This window comes from Dipodomys merriami, unplaced genomic scaffold (assembly GCF_024711535.1).
Source record: "Dipodomys merriami isolate MVZ:Mamm:240054 unplaced genomic scaffold, mDipMer1.0.p SCAF_96, whole genome shotgun sequence".
Classification (NCBI taxonomy): Eukaryota; Metazoa; Chordata; class Mammalia; order Rodentia; family Heteromyidae; genus Dipodomys; species Dipodomys merriami.
This window is the reverse complement of record NW_027206579.1, coordinates 89,425-97,511: the sequence shown is the minus strand read 5'-3', so window position 1 is coordinate 97,511 and position 8,087 is coordinate 89,425.

Below are 8,087 nucleotides of genomic sequence, written 5' to 3'. Positions count from 1 at the left end.
TCAAAATGAGTTTCTGAAATAGAATGAATTCACAGAATAGGCCTTCGCACTGTTAAGTCTCTGATGTAACAATGTGACTGTGATTTATAATGCTATGATGGCATTGTCGTTTGGTTATGTCACAATGAGCTGATGGTGTCATAATGACAATTTGATGTCATTGCTGATTTATGATGTTACAATGGTTATGAGGTCACATTATGTTTCTGATATTAACATACATGTCAAATTTGAAATAGAATGAAAAAGTTGGGCGCCGGTGGCTCACGCCTGTAATCCTAGCTACTCCAGAGACTGAGATCTGAGGATTGCGGTTCAAAGCCAGCTCAGGCTGGAAAGTGTATGAGAATCTCATTCCCAATAAAAACCATTAGAAAACTGGAAGTGGCTCTGTGGCTCAAGCGATAGATCACTCGCCTAGAGCTGAAAAGCAAGGACAGCACCCAAGACCAGAGTTCAAGCCCCACGACCGACAAAAAATAAAATTAAAAACAGGCTTTCACAATCTTTTTATAACATCACAATGACAATGTGATCTCATAATGCTATCTTTTCATTGTAGTTTTGTCATGTCAAAAGTAGTTGATGCTGTCATAATGACAATGTTATGTCACTATGGTGGTGTCACAAAGGGTTCATGATGTTAAATTGGCATGGCTGATATCAATTGTCTGTTCATAATGAGGGTAAAGTTCCACAAAGGGAGTGTGTTGTCACAAAGGGCATGTGTTTTTTCAAAGGTGCTAAGAGGTCCTAATAGGTTTGCGATGTCACAATATGATAGTGATGACAAATGGCAAAGAAAGCTAACAATGGTTTTGTGATGACACATTGGTGATGAAATCAAATAGTTTTGTGAAGTCACATCTCATAATCACATGTCCAATTTCGCATGTCCAATGAGGATATGAGTTCACAGAAGAAGAGAAGTATAAATGGCCATGAATTTTCTAAAATGCTATGAAGACATACTAGGTTTTTGAAAACACAATGGGACAGTGATATCACGATGTCAATGTGATGTTGCAATATGATGACTTAACAATATTTTGATATCATAATTTGTGATGCCACACTGATGAGTTCACAAGAAGTGTGTGATGTCACAATGGGTTGGTGATATCAAAATGACGCATGTGATTTCAATTTTCATTAACTCACAATGAGTACATGAGCTCACAAAGGGTCTCTGATGTCTCCAAAGGCGTGCATTTTCACAAAAGTGATGAAGACCTAACAGGTGTGTGTTGTCAGAATGTGACAAAATGCTCATAACATCTATCAGTGTGATGTCACCATGATCTAGATGTCACACTGGATTCAAGTGTCACATTTTATACCTGGATTGGGCTTGAGAGGATTGGAATTTCACAGTGGGTTAGTGTTATCACTATGGAAATGTGTGGTCACAAAGGGATTGTGCTATTACAATGGCTATTAGATCACAATGTGTTTCTACTATAATAGGTTTGTGCTGTCACATTGGTTGGAAATGTCACAATGGCATGCCAGATCTCAAATGTCATTAATTCACAACGAAGATATGAGTTCACAAAGGGACTATGTTGTCTCTAAAGTCATGTGTTTCACAAATATGATGAAGTCCTAACAGATTTGTGAGTTCATAATGTGCCACCATGGTCTTGATGTCTATCACTGTGATGTCACAATGTTCATGATGTCAGAGTCAATTTCTGATACCATATGTCATACCTGAATTATTATGAGTTTCAAAACAGATTATAAACTTACTAAAAGCCTAAAATATCCTAATGGCAGTATATCACACAAGTTATGACTAAGTTATGACCTCCTCATAAGTATGGCATCACCAATTGTGACATCAGAACATTATTATAACATGATGTTGAGACATCACATTGTCATTGTGAAATCACTGTTGGGTTTTCATATAGTATGACCTCACACTATGAAGCTTTTTCTATCAACTGGTATCCTCATATTGAATTATGAGTAATTGAAGTTGGATATATCATTCTGATATTACAAACAAACTGTGACATCACAAAGCCATTGTGACCTTATCACCACTGTGACATCAAAAACCCAATGGAACATCTCATTTCCATTGTGACATTATGGATCACATTGTGCCATTCCAAAATCATTATGACTTATAACCAACTTTGAAAACACACATGGCCTCTGTGACATCACAGAACCTTTTTTGTATCCATACCTTCATGGGAAACTGATGAAAACTGACATCAGACATATTAAGGAAACATAACAAATCCTTTCTGACATCATAATTGAGACATCATGTTGCCATTATGACACCATCAGTTCATTTTGACATGTAAAACTACAATGACATCATAGCATTGCAACATCACATTGTTATTCTGATGTCATAGACATGTTGTGTTTGCCTATTATGTTATTGATTCTGTTTCTAATGTGGCATGTCGGTTGATATCAGAAACCCATTATGTTTTCATGACCATTTTGATATCATGATGCCTTAGTTCCATCACATTTCCATTGTGATGTCACATTGCCAAATGGATGTCACAAAGGGATTTTGATGTGACAATGGTTGTGACATCACAATGAGTTTCTGATATCAACCCACATGCCACATTTCAAATACAATAAATCACAGATTAGGCATTCATAATGTGACTATGATATCACAATGACATAATGGAAAATGCTATAAGGTCATTGCAATTTTGTGATGTCACCATAAGCTAAAGATGTCATAACAACAATGTGATGTTACACAAGTTATGACGTCACACAGGGTTTATAATGTTACAATGGTTATGAGGTCACAATGTATTTCTGATATCAACTGACATGCCACATTTTAAATAGAATGAAATCACAGGATATACATTCACAATGTGTCTAAGACAGCAAAATGGCAATGCGATGTCATAATGCTATGAGGTCACTGTAGCTTGCTGATATCACAATGTCCTGATGGTCTCATAATGATTGATATCACACTGGTGATGATGTCACAAATGGTTTGTGATGTCACAATGGTATGTCAGATCTTAATTGCTATTAGTTTACAGTGAGGACATGAGAATGAATTCACCATGACATACACAAATGAACCGTGATGACATAAAGGCCATATTTTTTGGTCAAAAGTGTTAAAATTCCTAACAGGTTTTGGTTGTCAAAGTGCTAATGATATAAAAATGGGTTAATGATGTCAAAACTAGTTTGTAATATCACATATTATTTCAAATTTCAATTGCTACAAGTTCACAATGATACAAGTTCACAGAAGGAGCTTGATGTCCCAAAGGCCATGCATTTTCTAAGATGTAATTAGGTTGTAATAGGTTTGTGAAAGCATGATGGTACAGTAATATCACAATTGCAATATGATATCAAAATCTAATTAATTGGTGATGCCATAATAGTGATGAGTTCAAAATTGTTTTGTGATGTTGCAGTAGATTCTTGATGTGACCATGGCATTCCAGACCTCAGTTGTCATTAACTCACAGTGAGTATATAAATTTAAAACAGGCCTGTGAAGATTCCAATGCATTTGTTGGCACACATGTGATGAATTCAGAACAGATTTTTGATGAGACAATATGACACAGTGGTCATTACATCTAGCAATGTGATGTCACTATGTTCATGGTGACAAAGTATATTTCTAATATTTCATGTCATTCCTGAAATAATATGAGGTCGAAAATAGATTGAGCTATCAATGGGCCTAACATAACACAGTGGCAACATGTCACAAAACTTTTGAGTACAGGACATGTTTGAGTTGTCACAATTTCAATGCTACTTCACAAAGGAATTGTGATGTCACAATGGTTATGAAGTAAAAATGTGTTTTTGATATTAACCCACATGCCACATTTGAAATATAATGAAATCACATAATAGGCATTCATAATGTATATATGATGGCATAATGACAATGTGATGTCATAGTGGTATGATGTCATTACAGATTTGTGATGTCACAATGAGCTGATATTGTCATAATGACAATGTGATGTCATAGTGGTATGATGTCATTACAGATTTGTGATGTCACAATGAGCTGATATTGTCATAATGACAATGTGATGTCACAGCAATGATTTAATTGTAAATCCTTTGTGGTATTTCTTTGACATATCTGATCTCAATTGACATTTCACAATGAGGATATGGATATACAAAGGGACCATCATGTCACAAAGGCCATGTGTTTTTTCAAAGGTGCTAAAGATGTCATAATGGGTTTGGGAGGTCTCAAGGTGAATGTAATGTCACAACAGAAATGTGATATCACAATGGCCTTGTGAGGTCATACTGGTGATAAGGTCACAATGGACAGGACCAGTTTGTGATGTCACAACAGGTCACTATCACAATGGCACTGTGATGTCACAAAGGGATTTTCATGTCACAATGGCTTTGAGGTCACAATGGATTTCTGATATCAACCAATATTGCTCACTTGAAATAGAATGAAATCACAGAATAGGCATTCACAAGAATGTCACTATGACATATGATGTCATAATACTATGATATGTAAGTTTAGTGATGTCAAAATGGCATGTCGTAGTTTATTAGTCATTAGATTATCATGAGGATCCCAAAGGTTGCTATGTGCTGAGTCCTTCAAAAGGCTCATTGTGCTGAATCCATTACACAGGGTTCTTTGTGCTGTTTTTTAAAATTGTTCTGAGTCCTTGAGAGGTAGGTATCCCCAACAATCCCCCCCCTACACACACACATATGGAGGGTCACTGTGCACCTGCTTGGTATGTGGGATGGATGGAGAAGAATCCCCCAGCGGTTGGGCTGAGGGGAGATTCAATGCACCCCCTGGGCAGCTGCTAGGGTTGGGAGAACCCCTGACCTGAAGTGAGGCTGCTTCTGCCATGGCCTGGTAGACTTAGGGCAGAGTCCGGAGAGCACAAAGCCAGGGATGGGGGCGTGGCTGAGTGAGGGAGGAGGCGTGACCCAGGGGAGGACAGGGCGTGGCTGAGGGGGCACATATCTGCTGCAGCAAGGGGCACCCAGGGCCTGGAGCACTTGTGCAGTGGGGGCCGGCAGCCCTGGAGAGAAGTGGGGGCAGAGAGAGAACAGAGAGAAGAGCAGGCAAATGCACCAGGGATGGCGGCCTCATTGCCTCTGCTGCTGTAGGAGCATGGGTCTGGGCCAGGAGCACAGAGAGCACAAAGCCAACACATCATGCACATCCCTCGCATCACCCCAGGGTGGCTCACAGGCTAGGTATGCCCTGAGTCCTAGTCCCCTGTGCTGGGAGCTCAGCTGCAGCATGAGCATGCTCAGCCCAGCCATCCACCAGCTACTGCCCCTGTCCCATCTCCTGCGCTCCCTGCAGCATTGCATCACCGCTGGCTCAGATCTGTGGTGTATCTCGGAGTCATCCAATGATGGTGCACCCCCAGTCGGTTTAAGGCCCTGACCCTGTACCTGCCCCTGGATCTCTGCTCTGGGCACAAGCTTCCACCATGCCACTGCCATCGCTGCACGCTGCACACAGAACCACAGCCTACATATTTTCCCAGCAACACAAGTGAGTGGCCGCCCACAGGTCAGCACCTTGTGACCTCCCCCTACAACTCCCACTCTCCCCCCCCCCGCAAATCCCGCCTTCCCTTTGTGTCCCAACCACACCTCCCCAACACCAGGCAGGCCAGCCCTGACTCTGCCACAAATGCGCCCCAGGAGTTGGGGGTGGCGGAGTGGGTGTTGACTCTGGGAACTCACCCCCATCCCTAGTGGCCAGTATCCCTGGAAATGGGGAGATGCAGGAATGGGTGAGAAGGGGTCACCACTGAGCCCCTGGCTGGAGCAGTGGGAGCCACATAGTCCCACATTTGCACCATTCCTCTCCCAGGTGGGAACCTGGTGGCTTTAGTCAGAGGTGAGGAACAGCACCTCTGCACCTGCCTTATAGGGTCTTTTCCTTTTTATCTGGGAGTGGGGGTGTTGGATGGAGAAGATAGGCCTCCCTTGCTGTGTGAGCCCTTGTCCTCTGTGTTGTCACCCTTTCATCTGAGGAGGGTCCCAGAAAAGCCCACTAGGGATGTGAGAACACTGGGGGTCAGATAGTAGGTGAATATATGGGAGGAACACATGCCTTCAGACACACATATACCCAGCCTATCCCCCAACACCAGCTGTCAACAGTACTCACAGGGTGGTCACATTTCCCAGCTCTGCCAACATCTGCTGGTGCTCCCTGACCATCTGATTTCCTTGTCCTCCCCAAGAATCTGCCCAGTTGCCCAGAAGCATCAAGGATGGAAGTACGAGTCTGTCCATGTATGAAGCCTCTAAGACCCCATTCATTTCCTCAACCCTGCCCCACCCTGGGTCAGACACCCCCCCTTGGGACCCCATGACCCACTGCTTGTTTCAGTCCTGGCTTTGAGGAGCCACCTGTCTGGGGACTCCTTCACCCAGCGTCCTGGCCTAGAGTTTTGGTGAATGGGGAGTTAAGGCTGGTTGTTCCCAAGGGGAAGGGTCTGGCCCTGGAAAAGAGGAGAGGCGGGGTCGTGTTGTGTCATTAGAGTGGTGCTCCCCTTGGTTGGGAGCCCTTGGTTCTGACAAGGCAACGGAGAATGGGAACGCGCGTGCTCTGATGAGGAACCAACAAACTTAGGAGAGGTACTACTACTCTGAGTCTGTGTGTGTGTGTGAGAGAGAGAGAGAGAGAGAGAGAGAGAGAGAGAGAGAGAGAGAGAGAGAGAGAGAGAGAGAGAGAGAGAGAGAGAGAGAGAGAATCTTTCTCCTTGTACAGCCTGACTGTCCTCAGGTGAGTGATCAGTTGGCAAATTGCAGGTGCTGCATGAAAGACTCATCTGTCACCATTCTGGAGGTGTGTGTGTGTGTGTGTGTGTGTGTGTGTCTGTGTGTGTGTGTGTGTTGGGAGAGCAGGGAGTTGAGAACAATGAAAATATATTTAACTCACCATGTCTAAACACAGCAAGAGCATTTTATTTCTCTCTCTGTGTGTGTATTTTTTGTTGTTCTTTCTTATCAATTCCAAGTGCAAGCCCCGCCACAATTTTGTTTTCTCCTTCACAGTTTTATGGCTCCTTTATGGAAGATTTCAGTAGACATTATTTCCTTCCCTTTCCACCTCTCTCTTCCCCCTTTCCTGTAGCCCACAGTAGCTGCTGTACCTGAGTGGGCCTCCCCTAGAAGAACTGTGTGAACCCTGGAGTGGAGTAGACACCTGTCCTTCTATCCCCAGCCAGAAGTTTAGTGAGGTGAATGAGATCACATCCACATTCTTCCAGCCAGACACTCTGCTCTTGTGTGTTTAGTTGGAGGCAATTCAAGGGTTTGGAATGTGTCGGCCCAACATAATTAGGGAACAAAGGGAAAGGATAGGGCAGGGGCTTTGAAGCTATGAGATTTTGGGGACTGGTGTATGGTGTGACATGGCAGATGGTTCACCATGACAGTGGATGAGAGGGGAACCATATCTAGGGCATTAACGGTCACTGTGGGCATCTTGGCACAGGTCTGCGGGCCCCCACTGGTGGTGAGGATACCCTCCTGGGGCATTGCCCAGTGTCAATCCTCCTGGAGTCCTAGAGAATACAATCTGTGTCCCTCCTGGGCTGTTCACAGCTGGGCAGTGGTAGGCAAGTCCATTCCCTCTGCTGGAGCCCCCTCAGTATCAGGAGGTGGCAGTTAGTTAGGGCTCACTGAATGCCAGTTTTTGTAACCTGCTATAGGCTGTCTGGATGTTAAAGGGGACTTTGGAAACCTTTAAGTGTGATTGGGACAAATTAAATATGACATTTTCCAGGCTTTTTAAAGTTTAAGCTGGCAATTCCCATTAATGCCTTGGATTATGGATCAAATTAGATGGATGATTTCAGCCATCCAACAATGATGTTCAAAGCGGCACAGGCAGAGTTCCAAACCAGATTGTCTCCTGCTTTGAACGTTCTGCCTTGACTGCCTTTCTTTGGCCGCTGTTGCATTTCTCTAGGGTGATGACCCCACTCGAGGATATTGTGGGGAGCAAAGATTGTGACCTCGCCATCCCCAGCCTGCCAGCAATAAGCAGAGATGACTCCCAGCACCAGTAATGGAAT